A 21,049-nucleotide genomic window follows, 5' to 3' on the forward strand; every position below is an offset into this window, starting at 1 on the left:
TCTCACCCACACACGCACAGACACACACCCTTGATTGTCTTAAACTCACCGATGGGGTTAAAAGATACATACATACACACACACACTACAGGAATGCAGCAGCATATGTTGCTGGTTTGGTATTTTTAAGCTACAGAGAATGCAAACGGTGTGTGTGTGTGTGTGTGTGTGTGTGTGTGGTGGTACGTCAGAGCGCAGTGTGTACTCCATCTCCACCTGGACGTCCATCTGCCTCCACAATCATCCACCGGACGCTGAAGTCTCTCACGCCAGAACCGGTCATAACACTGGAGCGACAGAAACACACTCGACCACCGCAATATGTCTCTGAGTGAACAACGAGATCAGATGGAGACATTGGTCTTAGTCTCTGTCTCTCGAAAAACGCATCTCAAACGTGTCCTCACTAGACGTCCACAAGAGTTTCAATAATATTCTCAGTTTTGTCACGTCTGAAATCTCAGTAACTCTAATAATCTGTTCTATAATTCCAGTGTAATTATTATAGTGAACTAAAACTAAGACCATGAATTATAATATCTATCTAATAATAATACATTTTAACTGAACTAGTTGCCGAAGCAACATTTCTTATTTTAATTTAGTTTAACTTGATGTACTATACTAAAATAGCTGAAATACTTCTAGAATAAATGGAAAATAAAATGAACTATATAGACATTGTTTGTAAAAAAAAAAATATATATAAATGACAAAAACGGACAATAAAAATCAATTACAAAAATAAAAAAGATTTAAAACGAACTTAGGATCTGTTGCAGAATCTTAAATATTTTGTTTATTTATAATATTTGTTCTGTCATAATGTTTGTGGTTTAAATTTTAAATTTTTGTATTGAATACAAAACTTTCTTTTTATTTTGAGATTGATAGATAGACAGACAGACAGACAGACAGATAGACGGATAGATAGATGGATAGACAGACAGATAGACGGATAGATAGACAGACAGATAGATAGATGGATAGACAGACGGATAGATAGAAAGACAGACGGATAGACAGATAGATAGATAGACGGATAGACAGACAGATATTTAGATACTGTAGATAGATAGAGAGATAGATGGTTAGACAGACAGATAGACGGATAGATAGATAGACAGACGGATAGATAGACAGACAGACGGATAGATAGATGGATAGACAGACAGACAGACGGATAGATAGACAGCTAGATAGACGGATAGATAGATGGTTAGATAGATAGATAGATAGATAGATAGATAGATAGATAGATAGATAGATAGATAGATAGATAGATAGATAGATAGATAGATAGATAGATAGATAGACAGACGACAGACAGATACACAGATGGATAGATAGATAGACAGACAGATAGATAGAAAGACAGATAGACGGATAGATAGACAGACAGATAGATAGACAGACGGATAGATAGATGGATAGACAGATAGATAGACAGACAGACGGATAGACAGACAGACGGATAGATGGATGGATAGACAGACAGATAGACGGATAGATAGATAGATAGATAGATAGATAGATAGATAGATAGATAGATAGATAGATAGATTGATAGATAGACAGACAGACAGACAGACAGACAGACGGATAGATAGATGGATAGACAGACAGACATATAGACAGATAGATAGTTAGATAGTTAGACGGACGGACGGACGGATAGACAGATAGATAGATGAACAGACAGATATATAGTTGTTCTTTTTCTTTGAATGCATTCTATGGCAACAATAGTCTCATTTTTAAATTTCCACCCAGCCAATCAGAGCTCAAGCTTCTGCTTACATCACAGGCTTTTCTTCTCGTTTAACCAATATCTGATCAATGAATGTTTCGCTCACCACTGGAGATGCAATAATCCACTGATTGCCGCTCAAATCATGTGATCTTGGGAGAATTTGATTGTGTTGCGATTTTTGACTTTGACAAATCTTAGCACAGTTTTTGGCATTATTAGGTTTAATGTTGAAGTTCCAGAACAACCGGCCAATCAGTGCTCTTGATTCTGCTGACATCACTTCCACACACAGACGCTGTGGCTGTTTGAGTTCACTGGCCTCTCATGTTAACGGCTCTAACAGATCAATGAATGTTTCAGCCCCTGCAGGACACAGCAACCCCGCGTCATGTGACCGAGTGTGTGTAGTGTTTTCCCAGTGAGAAGTCCAGCTGTGTGTGTGAGAAGCCTGAAAACAGCAGCATAAGTGGTGATCCTTATTTAACACTCTCCCTAAACAAACACAGCAAGTGCACGCGGACAGATGTGTCGCAGTCCATTCGACCAAAACATTAGGCAATATATAGTATTAAACGCTGATTAAAAGTCAGCAAATAGGATTTTCACTTGATTTTTAGGACCTTCAAGATGATGTTAAAATGTTAAGATTGCTTGTTTGACTGATGCGAATTGCAACGGTTTATTCTTTTTTTTTACATCAGCATCTTTGATGGCAAAGTCGTTAGTTGATGCAAAGAAGTTTCTTCATCACTATTAGTAACCTCACTATCCTCCTCAAAACTTGAAAAAACTGATTTAACCCATTTGCTAGTTCCAGATCCCTGCTTTTGCCCTCTGTAATTGTCATTTTTTCTATTATACTTTGTATTACACTGATGTCGTTCCATCCATCGTTCTGTCGTTCCATCTATCCATCGTTCTGTCGTTCCATCCATCGTTCTGTCGTTCCATCCATCGTTCTGTCGTTCCATCCATCGTTCTGTCGTTCCATCTATCCATTGTTCTGTCGTTCCATCCATCATTCTGTCGTTCCATCTATCCATCGTTCTGTCGTTCCATCTATCCATCGTTATGTCGTTCCATCCATCATTCTGTCGTTCCATCTATCCATCGTTCTGTCGTTCCATCCATCATTCTGTCGTTCCATCTATCCATCGTTCTGTCGTTCCATCCATCATTCTGTCGTTCCATCTATCCATCGTTCTGTCGTTCCATCCATCGTTCTGTCGTTCCAACCATCATTCTGTCGTTCCATCCATCATTCTGTCGTTCCATCTATCCATCGTTCTGTCGTTCCATCCATCGTTCTGTCGTTCCATCTATCCATCGTTCTGTCGTTCCATCCATCGTTCTGTCGTTCCATCTATCCATCATTCTCTCGTTCCATCCATCATTCTGTTATTCCATCCATCTATCGCTCTGTTATTCCATCCATCTATCATTCTGTTATTCCATCCATCATTCTATCATCCATCGTTCTGTCATTCCAACCATCCATCCATTGTTCTATCATTCCATCCATCCATTTTTCTGTTGTTCCATTCAACCATCCATTCTTCTGGCATCTCATCCATCCATCCATTGTTCTGTTGTTCCATCCATCCAACCACTGTCGTTCCGTCCATCATTATGTCATTTTATCCATCCATCCATCCATCTTTCTGTTCCATCCATCCATTGTTCTTTTATTCCATCCATCCATCCATCCATCCTTTGTTCTGTCGCTCCATTCATCTATCCATCCATTGTTCTGACGTCCCATCCATCCATCGTTCTGTCGCTCCATTCATCCAACCATCCATTGTTCTGTCGTTCCATCCATCCATCCATCTTTGTCATTCCGTCCATCCATCCATTGTTCTGTTTTTTCCATTACACCAGCCATTTTTCTGTCATTTCATCCATCCAACCATCCTTCTATTGTTCTGTCGTTCCATCCAACCATTGTTCTGTCGTTCCATCCATCATTCTGTCATTTTATCCATCCATTCATCCATCTTTCTGTTCCATCCATCCATTGTTCTGTCATTCCATCCATCATCCATCCATCCTTTGTTCTGTCACTCCATTCATCAATCCATTGTTCTGTTGTCCCATCCATCCATCGTTCAGTCAATCCATCCATCATTCTGTTATTCCATCCATCTATCGTTCTGTTATTCCATCCATCTATCGTTCTGTTATTACATCCATCGTTCTGTCATCCATCGTTCTGTCGTTCCAACCTCTATCATTCCATCCATCCATCCATCCATTTTTCTGTTCCATTCAACCATCCATTGTTCTGGAATTTCATCCATCCATCCATCGTTGTCGTTCCGTCCATCCATCCTTTGTTCTGTTTTTTCCATTCAACCAGCCATTTTTCTGTCGCTTCATCCATCCAACCATCCATCTATTGTTCTGTCGTTGCATCCAACCATTGTTCTGTCGTTCCATCCATCATCCTGTCATTTTATCCATCCATTCATTCATCTTTCTGTTCCATCCATCCATTGTTCTGTCAGTCCATCCATCATCCATCCATCCATCATCCATCCATCCATCCATCCATCCTTTGTTCTGTCACTCCATTCATCGATCCATCGTTCTGTTGCTCCATTCATCCAACCATCCTTCTATTGTCATGTCGTTCCATCCATCCATCGTTCTGTCATTCCATCTCTTTCATCACTCCATCTGTCCAATGTTCTGTTGTTCCATCCATCCAACATTCATTCATCCCATCATCCATCCATTCGTCATTCTGTCGTTCCATCCATCCATCCATCCATCCAAATTTTAATTCAGGCTGACTCTTTGTGGTTTTGTGAATTATGGCATTGATTGTGTATTCAGCAGAAACCCTCTGCGCTGCAGTGTAATTATCTGCTCAGAATGACCTGAATGGAGCCCCAATTAACAGACACACACTTGAGTTTGTTTCTCTCTCTCTCTCTGTTGAAAAGCATCTTGCAGCATTCATTCATCTCTCTGCCATTATCGCAAACAGACGTCATTTATGTAAGACACTATTATACTGCAAGCAGCTCTTAACGAGGTCCTCGAGATCATGGCGTATGACTGAGAAATATCACAGTGGAACTGAAGTCAGACAATAATCAGCTGCTCTCTCTACTGTATCTGACACAAAGGCCAAGCGTTAGTTCACTTGAATGAGATTTAGAGAGGATTGTTTGTCTTCACAGGCACAGCTCAACGGTGTATTTATTGAGCGAAAAACACGCGGTCAGTGAATTAATGTTATTTAGAAAAGAGTGCAATTATTTGTTTACATAAGTGCATGTGCAAACGTGTGCAAAAGTACAGGACAGTACAATACAATAAATAAATTACTCAGAAACCAGACAATAAGCACAGTAAAAGACCAACCAGTACACTTATGATCTGAGTAGTGCAAAGAGATGATACTTTTTGAAAAAATGCCAAATGTAAACATACCATACTATGAATATTGTTCTATGGACATAGCAGTTATTGAGGTAGCAGCCCGGTTTAGAGTGACGGTGAATTAAAGTGCAAGATGGAGACACACAAATGTGTGTGTGTTAGACCAGTCTCTGAGTATTTAGGAGTCTGATGGCTTGGGTAGGGCCCTATAAAATCCGTTTTATTTTTTCCCAAATTCCGTTTTTTCCGTTTTAAGTTTTGCAAATTCCGTTTTTTCCGTTTTAATTTTTGCAAATTCCATTTTTTCCGTTTTAATTTTTGGGAATTCAGTTTTTTTTTTACCTTTTACCATTATTTTCGTTGTAAAAAGAGCTTTTAATGTTGCTTTTAATGTTAATGATTTAATGTACACAAATAAAATAGACATTTACTCTTAAAATGACAAATACTGCATGATGCAACACAACACTGTTCTTCAAGTAACAACAAAATATGGTTATGAGCTTTAAACTGTCCTGTAAAAATAAATTATATTAGTTAATATAAGTTAAAATAAAAGTCACACTCTAGCTGCGTCGTAATGTGCATACTATCCATCCTAAATAGTATGTGACATTAGTTACTGTCAATACTATTTCGGGCATAGTATGCACGCGCACTGTTGAGCGTGCTGTCTCTTCAGCCCGATCTCATGAAAGTTTGTATCTATGGCACGAATGTCATTTCTCGTGGCATTTATACGCCAAAAACGCAATTTTCGCGTAGATATGATACGCACTTTTTTGCGTATAATACGCACAAACTCCCCACCCCCCTCCCCCCTAAACCTAACCCAGGGTTTTTTAGTGCGTACCATATACACGAAAAAAAACACTTTTGGCGTATAAATGCCACGAGAAATGACACTCGTGGTATAGATACGCATCTTCGTGAGACTGTGTTGGTCTCTTAGTCTCTCTCGCACGCTCTCGACTCGGACACACACTCGGTCCGGCACCTCATAGACAGACGTGCACGGAGGGGGCTTTGTGTGTGTGTGTGCGACGAGTTTTTTTTTTTCGACTTTTTCGCCGACGAAAGCAGAGCCGTGGAGAGCCGCTTCGTCATGCTTTAAAGGGTTAGTTCACCCAAAAATGAAAATTCTGTCAGTATTTACTCACCCTCATGTTGTTCCAACCCCGTAAGACCTTCGTTCATCTTCGGAACACAAATTAAGATATTTAAGATATTAAGATCGCTCCTGCATACAGTCCATAGGCTTCTTGAGGGACTGGCTCTTGCTGTCCCCGAAAAGTAGTTGAAGACATCGTTAAAATAGTCCAAGTGACTACAGGGGCTCAATCTTAAGTTTATCAAACGACGAGAACACTTTTGTGTGCAAAAAAAACAACAAAAATAACGACTTTATTTCAACTATTGGTTTATTTCTCCCTCTGCGCGAGTCAGGTTACTAGTTTAATAGCGTAAGCTTCTGTTATTGTACGTCACACGCATCACACACACATGACCAGCGTCGGCCAATAGTGAGCCTACGTGTGACGTAGCTTTACGCAATCACACTACGTTAACTGACCTACAGGCTCATGGAGAAGGAAGTGAATAGTTGAAATAAAGTCGTTATTTTTGTTGTTTTTTTGCGCACAAAAAGTGTTCTCGTCGTTTGATAAAGTTAAGATTGAGCCCCTGTAGTCACTTGGACTATTTTAACGATGTCTTTAATGACTTTTCGGGGACAGCAAGAGCCAGTCCCTCAAGAAGCCTATGGACTGTATGCAGGAGCGATCTTAATATCTTAAATATCTTAATTTGTGTTCCGAAGATGAACGAAGGTCTTACGGGGTTGGAACAACATGAGGGCGAGTAAATACTGACAGAATTTTCATTTTTGGGTGAACTAACCCTTTAAGTGGAAACGTGGCTATTGTTTTGATGCCGTCATGAGCTGAAATGACGGGAGGGGTTGTGTGGCCCAGATTTGCTTCCCCGTCTCTCTGCATTTTCCCCAGACATACGTTCCCACACAAAAAACGAATTTCATTCCAAATATGTAAAATTCCGCGAAATTCCGTGTTAACACTAGATTCTGCATTAATTGCCCAATTCCGTGATTCTGTCCGCGATTCCGTGATCGCGGAACTTATAGGGCCCTGCTTGGGGAAAGAAGCGGTTACACAGTCTGGCCGTGAGGGCCTGAATGCTACGGTAACTCTTGCCAGAATGATGGAGGTTGAAGAGTTTTGTGAGTGCTGTGTGGGGTCATCCACAATGCTGGCTGCAGCGTTTTATGTAAATGTCTTTGGTGGGAAGAGAGACCCCGATGATCTTCTCAGCTGTCCTCACAATCCTCTGTAGGGCTTTGCGGTCCGAAATGGTGCCAGACCCAAACCAGGCACTGATGCAGCCGCTCAAGATGCTCTCAATAGTTCCTCAAGTTAAATAATTTGCATTTTTACATAAGATTTTTCTTTCTTTCGTTATTTAGGCAAGGCACGTTTATTTGTATATAGCACATTTCATACACAATGGTAATTCAAAGTGCTTTGCATAGAAAAATAATAAAATAATCAAAAGAAATCAGAATAATTAAAACCGTTTACAGTAAAAAAATAAAATACATTAAATAATTAAAACAGTTTAGAATAAAAAATAGGACGAGCAAATAATTTACTTATTATTTATTTTTATTTATGCACAAATATTCCACTTAAAATGAAGTTCATACAACTGCATGCATAATAATTAACACACAATAAGCAAATGCTGCCAAAGCAATTAATGTGACGTGTTTGACATTGGATTGCTGACCCTGCTATCTTTTCCTTGAGTCGGTGCATTGTAAAAGTAAAACAATAAAATTGATAAGGCCTGGCGTGAGCCATAGTTAATAGTTTGCGTGTGAATAAAGACTGATTAAATGGATTAATTGCTTATATTCACTGATATGAAAATAAAACAAATACAGCTTACTCACTTCTAACTTCACTTATTGTCTGTTTTATAATTTACACATCTTTTTCAGATCGGCGTCTTTTCTCTGCAAATGTTTGTACCCTGATTATTAAATCAAATGTGATTTTTTAGTATATATTATCTGGGACTCAAATGCTGAACAAAATGTTGTTCATATTATTATAGACCCTTTTACAGTTGGTAAACATGGTGACGTTTTTTTGTGGGCGGAGCTTAGGTGGAGGCAGAAAGATCCGTCTGGCCGCTTCACTAACGCTAGTTAGCAAGGATTGTTAGCTTGTTTTTTTAACAATGACTGGAGAAAATCCGATATTATCTTAATGTGTAAGGTCAGTCAGTGTCCAGGACCGCGATTGTTATTTCCAAAAGTTATTTTTAACGGACAGAACCAGATTGGCTGACCCGTAGCCGCCTACACGCTCACTCAATGCATGGACGATCTGACGGGATTAACGTACGTTACCTCGGTTGAGTGGCCTGACTTCTACACCTACACTTACAGAGAAACCGATCGTAAAGAGAAACCGAGGGCATATAAATCTTTAGATGCCTATATGGTCCTGTACAAGACTTGTGTGTACGATCCGCAGTTCTGCCGAGACCACGACAATGTAAAGAGTGACATTACAGTGCGATTTTAATGATGTGAATATTTTCTCGAAATAAAAGTTCCAGATACAGCATATTCATTTTTCATCAATTCTTGCACCAAACAGCACAATAAGATGACATTTAATAATAGTAACAATTATTTAAGCTCCTTATTATGTAGCCGAATCTCTGCTGGTTTGTATTGGCCGCCTCCAGTTTTCACTTTGTTTTGCCTCCAGCTAGCGCCGTGACGTAACTGTGACGTCGGCGCAAAAGGGGTCTATTGCCCTTACGAAAAAGAAGTATATTTCAAGTTCATTTTATGTAGTATACTTAAGTAATGTTCAAGTATATTTTTAAGTATACATTACGTAGTAAGTATACTAATGTCACTATGTACTAATAGTAAACTTGTAAGTGTACTATTTTAATACCGCTTCGGACTAAATTGGCCCACTTTTAGTACATAAAAGTATACGTTTAAGTATACTATAAGTGTAACAGTAAGTGCACAACTAGCTCATAATTATGTATCTCATGTGTACTGCAAGTGAATTTATGGGTATACTAGTAGTAATACTAATACTTTGAACACTTAATTATACTTTTAAGTATTTCTGGATCAAAAGATTGAGTACAAGAACAGGACAAATATACTTGCTTTTCTCTCAGTATAAGTCAAGTACACTTAAAGGATTAGTTCACTTTTGAAAAAACTTTTGCTGATAATTTACTCACCCCCATGTCATCCAAGATGTCCATGTCTTTCTTTCCTCAGTCGAAAAGAAATTTAGGTTTTTGATGAAAACATTCCAGGATTTTTCTCCATATAATGGACTTCAATGGGAACCGGATGGTTCAAGTATCAAAAGATGGTTAATAACTGTTTCAGATGCAGCTTCAAATGTCTTTAAACGATATCAGACGATGAATAAGGGTCTTATCATGCGAAACGATCGGTTATTTCAAAGCTTATTCCAAAAATGTAACTTTTCTAAGGACAAATGCTAGCCTTGCTCTATTCTGTGAGGCGCGTTTGCAACATCACGTATTACGTAATTACGTTCAAAAGGTCACGGGCGACGTAGCCGGAAGTACAGAGTCAGTGTTTACAAGTTGAACGCATAGGTTGAACGTGCAAACTAACTCAAACGCCGTTTACAAAAAAAGGAATTAAAAGGAAAAACAACGATGTCGGACGATTTTGATTCTGTACTTCCGTCGCCCGTGACCTTTTGAACGTAATTACGTATTACGTGACGTTACAAACGCGCCTCAGAGAATAGAGCAAGACTAGCATTTGTCCTTAGAAAAGTTACATTTTTGGAATAAGCTTTGAAATAACAGATCGTTTCGCATGATAAGACCCTTATTCATCGTCTGGTGTCGTTTAAAGACATTTGAAGCTGCATCTGAAACTGTTATAACTGTCGTTTGGACCTTGGACTGTCTGGTTCCCATTGAAGTCCATTATATGGAGAAAAATCCTGGAATGTTTTCATCAAAAACCTAAATTTCTTTTCGACTGAGGAAAGAAAGACATGGACATCTTGGAAGACATGGGGGTGAGTAAATTATCAGCACAAGTTTTTTCAAAAGTGAACTAATCCTTTAAGTGTAATTTGAAGTATATTTCTGAGAAAAACAGGAAAAATAAACTGAAAGTACTTTCTTATTTTTAGTTTAAAAGAAGTATACTAATGGCACACTTGAATAAACTTCTTTTTCGTAAGGGTGTTATTATTTTTTCAGGCTGCTGTCATCAAAACCGTTTCAGGCCCGATGACGAAGAACCAGCTCTTAACTCTTTCCCCGCCAAACACGGAATTTTCCGTGTTTAATGAAAAAACGCATCTGCGCCAAACACGGAATTTTCCGGGTATCCGTGTTTTAGGTGGTATACGGTAAGGAAGACCCGCGCGCATGTCCTGAATGATTGCGCAACTCTTTGTTTAGAGAAACAGATTGCAATCGTCTCAAACAGTGGAGTAGTGAGAATGTATCAGACAGACAATGCAGAGGTATATGGCTGAAGTACTGGAGGTTAATGGACTCGGAGTCCGATCACTCTTTATTTGATCATTCTGAATCTGATCGGGACGAAGTAGTCAGTGAGAGAGATGCACATGTTCATGCTAGCCATGGACGTGCCGCAGATAGATCGTATAATATTATGACACTATAATATGTATGTGTGTGTGCAGGCATTTATGTGTGGCTGTCTAAATATGAAGGTGTAATTGTCAAATTATTTCTCTCTTTGTGCACATTTACCACATTGTAATATGTATTTGTGTGTGTGTGTGTGTGTGTGTGTGTGTGTGTGTGTGTGTGTGTGTGTGTGTGTCTAGGCCTGTTTATTGTAATTCCAATTATTCATTATTCACAGGTAGAACACAGAGAGGCAGAGGCAGAAGTTTTATTGCAAAAGTTACATTTCCCTTACATCCTGGGAAATGTGATATATTTTACATTTATTTTATGTTTTTAATTTATTTTGGAAAGTTTTATATATGAAGGAAACAACATCTGAATGTATTCTGCTTTTAAATGCACTTGTTTGATAAAAATACCTTTTTCTCAGTTTTTTGTCCAAAATGTTGTGTTTTTGACAAAACCTACCTCTGTTCAAGAGGCAATAAAAAAAGAACAGATGAAGATAAAATAAAAACGTTTTTTTTTGCCTAAAAGCAGAGGCTCAGATCTTTATTTTTATATATATCATCTTCATATATTCATGGAAGAAAATATTCAGCAGGGGCATTCAAATTTAGCGAAAATCGTCAAAAACCCTGGCGGTGGCTGGCAACTTTTTTTTAAAACGCTGGCGGGGAAAGAGTTAAGAAGTGAAAGGTGTGTGTGTGAAAAACAACGCTGCTTCAAACCCAATTACACCTGTGGTTCGTCTCTTCTGCTCCCCCATTGAAAAGGACAATAATCAGGAACTAATCAAACCTTGGTTTCGGCCCTGATGAGAGACTCGTTTTCTCTGCCTGCCGTCTATCCGTATCTGTTTTCTTCACGATGGGGAATCTTTCTGAGCGCACATATCGCCATGGCAACTTTGGAATGAGACGCTGTCTTATGTGAATGAGTCTGCTGGGAGATTGAGATTTTAAAAACCTAAGTGTGTGTGTGTGTGTGTGTGTGTGTGTGTGTGTGTGTGTGTGTGTTTGTGCGTAACGACAGTCGCACAGCAGCAGACAGCCAGCGCATGTTCAGTTCGGAGACACTCCGAAGGCCACTAAGGTCGGACTGAGCCATTTGTTGTTAAATGTCAGATAATTGTTCTTGTCGCCTAGCAACTGTGACAGTTGCCGTTGACGAGTGCAGTTATGCTTGTATTGGACTTTTTTTAAAAGTTATAATAATCTGTCTAACAACGAAACAGGGTTCACAAACTGTCCATGTATGTCCACCTCGTTACATTTCTGTAAAGATTACATAAGTGGGGGGTTTATTCTCGCAATTCTGACTTAATATAGTTAATATACACTAATATAGTTATCATTATCGACATTTTTATAGTTATCATTCTGGACAAGCGTTTAAATGTAAATGTGGGCAGTCATAGATGGTTAGAGTGACATTTGTAAATATCTTAATGTAAAACGTGGCTTTAAAAGCGAGCAGGAAAAGTCCTGTTCTCACACCGCATCGGTGCCTGGAAGTGCTGCTCGTCTCCCGTCTGTGAGCGCGTGGCGTTTCGCACCTCCCCGTCTCTCCTCTCACGTCTCTCTTTTCTCACAGAGCTGGGAAACTGGCAGCGCTCACGCCCGACTCAGTCACAGACGCATCGCTGTTATGAAGGAGCGTTCATGAACACCCATCATATTATTTGTAGAATGAAATAATAAAGTGTGCAGAGATCCATCATCAGCAGAACAATCTGTTAGCTGACAATCCGTCCGTCTGTCCTTTCGTCTGTCTGTCTATCTATCTCTCCGTCCATCTATCCATCTATTTATCTATCTGTCCGTTCGTCTGTCTGTCTGTCTATCTATCTATCTATATCTCTCCGTCTATCTATCCATCTATTTATCTATCTGTCTGTCCATCCGTTCGTTCATCTGTCTGTCTGTCTATCTATCTATCCATCTATCTATCTATCTGTCCGTCCGTTCGTTCATCTGTCTGTCTGTCTATCCGTCTATCTATCCATCTATTTATCTATCTGTCTGTCCGTCCGTCCATTCGTCAGTCCGTCCATTCGTCTGTCTGTCTGTCTATCTATCTGTCTAATCTATCTATCATCTATCTATGTCTCTCCGTCTATCTATCCATCTATTTATCTGTCCGTCCGTCCATTCGTCTGTCAGTCTGTCTATCTATCTATCTATCTGTCTGTCTGTCTGTCTGTCTGTCTGTCTGTCTGTCTGTCTGTCTGTCTGTCTATCTATCTGTCTGTCTGTCTGTCTGTCTGTCCGTTTGTCTGTCTAATCTGTCTGTCTGTCTATCTATCTATCTATCTATATGTCTCTCCGTCTATCTATCCATCTATTTATCTATCTGCCTGTCTGTCCGTTCATCTGTCTGTCTGTCCGTCCGTTCGTCTATCTATCTATCTATCTATCTATCTATCTATCTATCTATCTATCTATCTATCTATCTATCTATCTATCTATCTATCTGTCTGTCTGTCTGTCTGTCTGTCTGTCTGTCTGTCTGTCTGTCTGTCTGTCTGTCTGTCTGTCTGTCTGTCTGTCTGTCTGTCTATCTATCTATCTATCTATCTATCTATATGTCTCTCCGTCTATCTATCCATCTTTTTATCTATCTGCCTGTCCGTCCGTTCATCTGTCTGCCTGTCTGTCTGTCTATCTATCTATCTATCTATCTGTCTATCTATCTATCTATCTATCTATCTATCTATCTATCTATCTATCTATCTATCTATCTATCTATCTATCTATCTATCTATCTATCTATCTATCTATCTATCTATCTATCTATCTGTCTGTCTGTCTGTCCGTCCGTTTGTCTGTCTTGTCTGTCTGTCTATCTATCTATCTATCTATCTATCTATCTATCTGTCCGTCCGTCCGTCCTGGTTGTGCTTTATAGATAATATAGGTAATGATGATAATGCTTTATAATTCACTCTGTTAGAGAGCTACATACGGTAATTAATATTATTAGAATTTTTTTATTAATATTACTTTTTCTTTTCCAGATCAGCGCAGCAGAGAGGAACACGACACCAGCAGTGAACTGCACATCTGTACCACTTTCCTCCAGGGCATTTAAACCCACAGACCTTGAGCTCTTAAAACACTGACCCATAAACCACACAGCAGAGACCCGGGTGCGCCGCTCACTCCCTGGGCTGGACGTCCTGCGGGGGAATACAGGCGCTGGAACCTAATATCGTTTTTCTGTTTCAGCCCAAAGGAAGTAAGCGTTCACCATGATCATGAGCTTCACAGCGTCACTGCATGTGGAGAGCTTTAAACCATCTTCGTTCCCTGCAGAGTCCAAAATTAAATGGATAATTCACACTCAAATGAGCTCTCAAAAAAAGATTTTCTGTTAAGGTTCAATAACTTTAAAGGAATAGTTCACTTTAAAAAAAAAAAAAACGTTTGCTGATAATTTACTCACCCCCATGTCATCCAAGATATCCATGTCTTTCTTTCTTCAGTCGAAAAGAAATTAAGGTTTTTGATGAAAACATTCCAGGATTTTTCTCCATATAATGGACTTCAATGGGAACCAAACGGTTCAAGGTCCAAAAGACAGTTTCAGTGCAAACTACAAACTGTTCAAAGGGCTTTAAACGATTCCAGACGATGAATAAGGGTCTTATCAAGCGAAACGATCGCTCATTTAATAAATAAATAACAAAGTTTAAGTTTTATAAGCTCAAACACTCGCCTTGCTCTGTTCTGTGACGCACGTTCGTGACTCTCCTGTTCATCAAAATGAACGAATCTTTCTCCGAGTCATTTGGTTCATTCAACGGATGAAATGAACGAATTCATTTTGATGACATTTTGGATCCGTCCTCGGATATAAAATAATGTAAAACAACTTAATTATATCTACTGTAATCGGCATGAGAGAGAATCAATGAGTGTTTAACGAGCTAAAATCAGTGCTATTTTCACCATTGCTAACATGCTAATTCAGTCTTGAGTTCTAAGTTTAGGGATGTGAAGACGGCTAAAGAGTGAATGACTCCTAAACTCATGGATTTAATCCAATTAGTATCTCTATTCTTATCTCGGTGAAAGGTTATTCACATGATTATAGAGTAAGAATACACGACCTCACCTGACTGTAAAGAGAACAGCAGAACTACAGTATTGGTACAGTACTTAATAATGTGTGTGTGTGTGTGTGTGTGTGTGCATAGCAGTCAGATTATCTGGATTATCCGTGTCTTCTCCGCTCTCTGATTTCAGTTCACTGCTGAACAGCCCAAAGAAATCCTAAAATAACCCACATTCCCAATCTCGCCTCAAGCTTTCGAAAACACTGAACTTCCCTCTGTGTGTGTGTGTGTGTGTGTGTGTGTGTGTGTGTGTTCTCACAGGAAGTGTCCGCCCTGCCACTGTGTTCCCCTGAGAGATGAGAAGAGACAAACACTGTCAAGTTTACAATGACTAGACAAACACACAATCAACTTTATTTGGCTTCTATTTATAAAATCAGGGTGGCCGCGGGTCATTAAAAAGTATTAAATCAATTTTCCTAAAAATAAGGCCTTAAATTCAGAATTCAGATTGGATAGGTCTTAAATATGTTTGTCATGTCACCGCAAAGATGCAACGTTCTGCCAGCCAGGTCGAATATTTTCTACGTAAGGGTACTATTCTGTTTATTTTTAAGTGTTTGTAGTATTATTTTATACGGAAATCAATTATAATGAGAATAAAGTTAGGGTTAATTAAGATTAAAATGAAGGAAAACAAATATTGATCTGAAATAAAGCGAATTAATTTTAATTTATTAAATTAAAAGGTACAATTACCAAACATATCTCAAAGTCTTTTTATCTTTTTATTAGTTTAATTAATAAACTAATTATATGACACTATTATCAGTTTAACTATAAATAAACTGGTTCTATGCCTTTATTAATAAAACTAAATCTAAGCCTTTATTAATATACTTTATTATTTAAAACATACAAGGCTTAAGACATTCATAAAAATGCCTTCTATATTTCTTTTTACTCCACCACAGGCGACTGCATGTACGCAATTGACCATTGGTTATTGTCATTTTACCATTTTGAACAGACAGTGTGTTTACTTGGAAATATTACTGTATATTTTCATTTTTTAATTTATATTTCCATCGTAAGTTTGGTTTTAAATTTAATTTAGAAGTGGTATTAAAAAGTCTTAAATTTAAATTGTTTATACCTGTAGCCACCCTGAAAATACACTACGATTTGGGGTCAGTAAAACTTTTCAATATTTTAAAGTCTCTGAAGTGTATTTGATCCCAAATACAGTAAAACAGTAATATTGTGAAATATTAGGACAATTTAAACCTGTTTTCTATTTAAAGTCTAATTTATTCCTGTGATCAAAGCTGAATTTTTTTTGTCACATGATCCTTCAGAAATCTACGGAAGCCCTGAACCGCAACCAAAAAAAAAAAAAATCTGTAAAAAAAAAAAAAAAAATCTGTAAAAAAAAAAAATCTAGCATTTCGAGATTAAAGTCGAAATGTTTCGAGATTAAAGTCGAAATGTTTCGAGATTAAAGTCGAAATGTTTCGAGATTAAAGTCGAAATGTTTCGAGATTAAAGTCGAAATGTTTCGAGATTAAAGTCGAAATGTTTCGAGATTAAAGTCGAAATGTTTCGAGATTAAAGTCGGAATGTTTCGAGATTAAAGTCGGAATGTTTCGAGATTAAAGTCGGAATGTTTCGAGATTAAAGTCGGAATGTTTCGAGATTAAAGTCGGAATGTTTCGAGATTAAAGTCGGAATGTTTCGAGATTAAAGTCGGAATGTTTCGAGATTAAAGTCGAAATGTTTCGAGATTAAAGTCGGAATGTTTCGAGATTAAAGTCGGAATGTTTCGAGATTAAAGTCGAAATGTTTCGAGATTAAAGTCGAAATGTTTCGAGATTAAAGTCGGAATGTTTCGAGATTAAAGTCGAAATGTTTCGAGATTAAAGTCGGAATGTTTCGAGATTAAAGTCGGAATGTTTCGAGATTAAAGTCGAAATGTTTCGAGATTAAAGTCGAAATGTTTCGAGATTAAAGTCGAAATGTTTCGAGATTAAAGTCGAAATGTTTCAAGATTAAAGTCGAAACATTGTGCATTCATAACAGTGCGCGTCCACTGGCTCAGAGCGCGTGCGTGTGTGTGTGTGAAGTCGAACTGCCATGGATAAACCCAAAATAGTAGCTTTTTACTTTTATCTGGGCTTTCAAGTCTAAAGTCGGAATTCGCTAAAGTCTATTCCGGCGCATTAAATTTTATAACGATAAAGTAAGATAAGTAATTCAGATAAAAGTAAATAGCTACTATTTTGTGTATCCATGGCAGTTCGACTTCACACGCACACGCGCGCTCTGAGCCAGTGGACGCGCACTGTTATGAATGCACAATGTTTCGACTTTAATCTCGAAACATTCCGACTTTAATCTCGAAACATTCCGACTTTAATCTCGAAACATTTCGACTTTAATCTCGAAACATTTCGACTTTAATCTCGAAACATTCCGACTTTAATCTCGAAACATTCCGACTTTAATCTCGAAACATTTCGACTTTAATCTTGAAACATTTCGACTTTAATCTCGAAACATTTCGACTTTAATCTTGAAACATTCCGACTTTAATCTCGAAACATTCCGACTTTAATCTCGAAACATTTCGACTTTAATCTTGAAACATTCCGACTTTAATCTCGAAACATTTCGACTTTAATCTCGAAACATTTCGACTTTAATCTCAAAACATTCCGACTTTAATCTCGAAACATTTCGACTTTAATCTTGAAACATTTCGACTTTAATCTCGAAACATTCCGACTTTAATCTCGAAACATTTCGACTTTAATCTCGAAACATTTCGACTTTAATCTCAAAACATTCCACCTTTAATCTCGAAACATTTCGACTTTAATCTCAAAACATTCCGACTTTAATCTCGAAACATTCCGACTTTAATCTCGAAACATTTCGACTTTAATCTCGAAACATTTCGACTTTAATCTTGAAACATTTCGACTTTAATCTCGAAATGCTAGATTTTTTTTTTTTACATATTTTATTTTTTTTTTACAGATTTTTTTTTTATTGACTTTTTTTTTTTTTTTTAGCTTGCGGTTCAGGGCTTCCGTAGAAATCACTCTAATATGATGATTTGATGCTCAAGAAACATTTATGATTATTATCAGTGTTGAAAACGGTTGTTTTTTGTGTAAACTTTATAAATGTCTTTACTGTCACTGAATTTTTGTAATGAAAAATATCACTGACCCCACAGTAGTTTCTTCACTCTGCATGTCCCACATATGTGTTCACGCCAGTTTATGTCCAACCGAGTTATTTATTTAGTCATCAATAAAAGATAAGTCTGTATTTGTCAAAAACACCCTTCACACTGATAAAGCGTCGGGCACAAATAACCACTCCAGGAATCACATGACGCACACAAACACAAAGACTTCAGTTGTTTACAGTCGAGTCTCAGTGGCTTGCGTTACACACATGAGCTCTGAACATTTCTGTTTGCAAATGAAATCTCATCGCTCAAGTCAAATCACAATTTTAAGCTCCTTCACTATTACCACGCATACTGGAGCGGCCTGAAAGTGAACTGAATAATCGAGTCATTCCGGTGCTTAACAACACACTCTGATGAAATGACCCAGATAGTGTGTACACACACGGTAATTACCGTTTTTTTTATTCGCTTTGGTACTATTTTCACAAGTAAGGTGTACATTTTCAAAACTCGTAGTACAAAAATCCAAACTGATCACACTTGTAACGCAGCTAGTCATTCTTTCAAAACCTGATGTAATGCTTTCAGTCAGTTGCACATGTTTTCAGTCCACATAATCATCATTTCAAACACAAGATTATTGTAATATGTAATGAAAACATTTGGTTTAATCACTGAAACACAACAATATGATCTTCTTTCAGTTTAGTACTTTTAACAATCAGTTCATCCAACAGCAAACAATGCAAGATACATGTTTCAAATCGGCCTTAATGAATATGCTACAGTACTTTAAAAGACAGATTACACAGTTTTACTGTAACATTAGGCAATACACTTACAGTACCCAACATTTACATAATCTATAATTTCCAAATATCCATAATATATGTACGGAGGCGTATTGTACGGAGGCGTATTGCATTCACTTGAAGAAAAAAAATCTACCCTGTTTTTCTTGAATTAATGAGTTAATTTTTCATGAGAAAAAAATTGCTCTGTTTTTCTGAATTAATGAGTTAATTTTTCATGAGAAAAAAAGTTTTTCTCTGTTTTTCTGAATTAACGAGTTAATTTTTCATGAGAAAATATTTTTTTCTCTGTTTTTCTGAATTAATGAGTTAATTTTTCATGAGAAAAAATTGCTGTTTTTCTTGAATTAATGAGTTAATTTTTCATGAGAAAAAAAATTGCTCTGTTTTTCTGAATTAATGAGTTAATTTTTCATGAGAAAAAAAGTTTTTCTCTGTTTTTCTAAATTAACGAGTTAATTTTTCATGAGAAAATATTTTTTTCTCTGTTTTTCTGAATTAATGAGTTAATTTTTCGTGAGAAAATATTTTTTTCTCTGTTTTTCTGAATTAATGAGTTAATTTTTCGTGAGAAAAAAAGTTTTTGCTCTGTTTTTTTCTGAATTAACTTGTTAATTCAGAAAAACAGAGCAAAAAAAAAATCCATTAAAAATTCACATATTAATTCAGAAAAACAGAGCAAAAAAATTTTTCTCATGAAAAATTAACTCATTAATTCAGAAAAACAGAGCAAAAATTTTTTTCTCATGAAAAATTAACTCGTTAATTCTGAAAAACAGAGCAAAAAAAAATTTTCTCATGAAAAATTAACTCATTAATTCAGAAAAACAGAGCAAAAAAAATTTCTCATGAAAAATTAACTCGTTAATTCAGAAAAACAGAGCAAAATTTTTTTCTCATGAAAAATTAACTCGTTAATTCAGAAAAACAGAGCAAAAAAATTTTTCTCATGAAAAATTAACTCATTAATTCAGAAAAACAGAGCAAAAAAATTTTTCTCATGAAAAATTAACTCGTTAATTCAGAAAAACAGTCGATTTTTTTTCTTCAAGTGAATGCAATACGCCTCCGTATATATGTAATCAAGTGAAGGATCAATGAAGACATCCTCTACAATCATTTATGTATATAGTGGCCAATTGTGGTTACCACTATGTGAAATCAATTAGCTATAACGAGTATTCATCATGTGTGATTACATGTAATTTAAATATTCATACAAACACATTTTACTGTATTTCTGTAGTTCTCAAAATTCATATACTGTATATTGCTGAAATTAAATTCTATAGGTGTACCAAATGATTAATTGATTAACCATTAAGATCTGTTGGATTAAATAATAGACAAAAGTATTAAACTGAACAAAAGGAGATGCAAATCAAAAGTTTGATAGTAAGAGCTTTATGAAAGGCGGTTACTGTGAATGAAACAATAATGTAGATGAAACACTTATTTTGTGTTGTGAAAAGGATACTTTGTGATTGTGTGAATTGTACTAACACAGTTGAAAACATGATGAAATGTTTGAAAAAAGTGCACTTTTGATGATCTGTTGTGATATTAGCACTAAGAGTTTTAAAAATGTACACCTTACTTGTGAAAATAGTACCAAAGCGAATAAAAAAAAAACGTAAAGTGAGAATACCACTGTAAATAATGCGAGCACAAGACGGGCGACTCTTAGAAATATAGAATCTTAAAGGGTTCCGTCAGACGCATCATACGTAGAACTTTAGAACTTTAGAGTTCTAAATAGAATGTCACTGAGCGTATTGAGGAAACATGTGGTAGAAGCCGTATTGTTTCCAAGTGTGTGTTATTTTTGAATGCTTGACGTGTTTTATTGACTCAAAGGCTGTTGTTTTTTGTCATTCTTCTCATTGATCTTGTAGGAGTGACTTACCTGTAAACCAAAGGGGAGGATCTCAAGGAAATGAAGAGCAAGGAAACTGGGAAACGTCTAAAAGTAGCACAACGAGTTGGTGATTGATGAACCTGAAACATGATTAAACATTTAGCATTTAATTCACTGACGTAACTTTGAAACTACATTTGTTTTAATGAACACCAAAGGGAATCTCATTAAAATTGTAGTATTTTATTACTAGTGCAAT

The 21,049-nt window shown here is 37.0% G+C and overlaps 1 long non-coding RNA gene across 5 annotated transcripts in view; it reads left to right on the top strand.

Moving 5' to 3' along the window:
• Nucleotides 1-21,049, top strand: part of LOC148981938 (uncharacterized) — a 52,359-nt gene that overhangs the window by 30,673 nt on the left and 637 nt on the right. For 4 of the 5 annotated variants that reach the window (XR_016153029.1, XR_016153017.1, XR_016153023.1 and 1 more), the window contains 2 exons: nucleotides 13,878-14,098; nucleotides 20,828-21,049. The exon at nucleotides 20,828-21,049 is cut by the window's right edge and continues 637 nt beyond it. This is a non-coding gene — a long non-coding RNA (uncharacterized LOC148981938). The remainder of the gene's footprint in view (nucleotides 1-13,877; nucleotides 14,099-20,827) is intronic. The other variant, XR_016153041.1, reaches the window with a different exon arrangement.

The sequence above is a fragment of the Pimephales promelas genome, chromosome 3 (genome assembly GCF_988280905.1).
Source record: "Pimephales promelas chromosome 3, fPimPro1.hap1.1, whole genome shotgun sequence".
In the NCBI taxonomy this organism is placed as follows: Eukaryota; Metazoa; Chordata; class Actinopteri; order Cypriniformes; family Leuciscidae; genus Pimephales; species Pimephales promelas.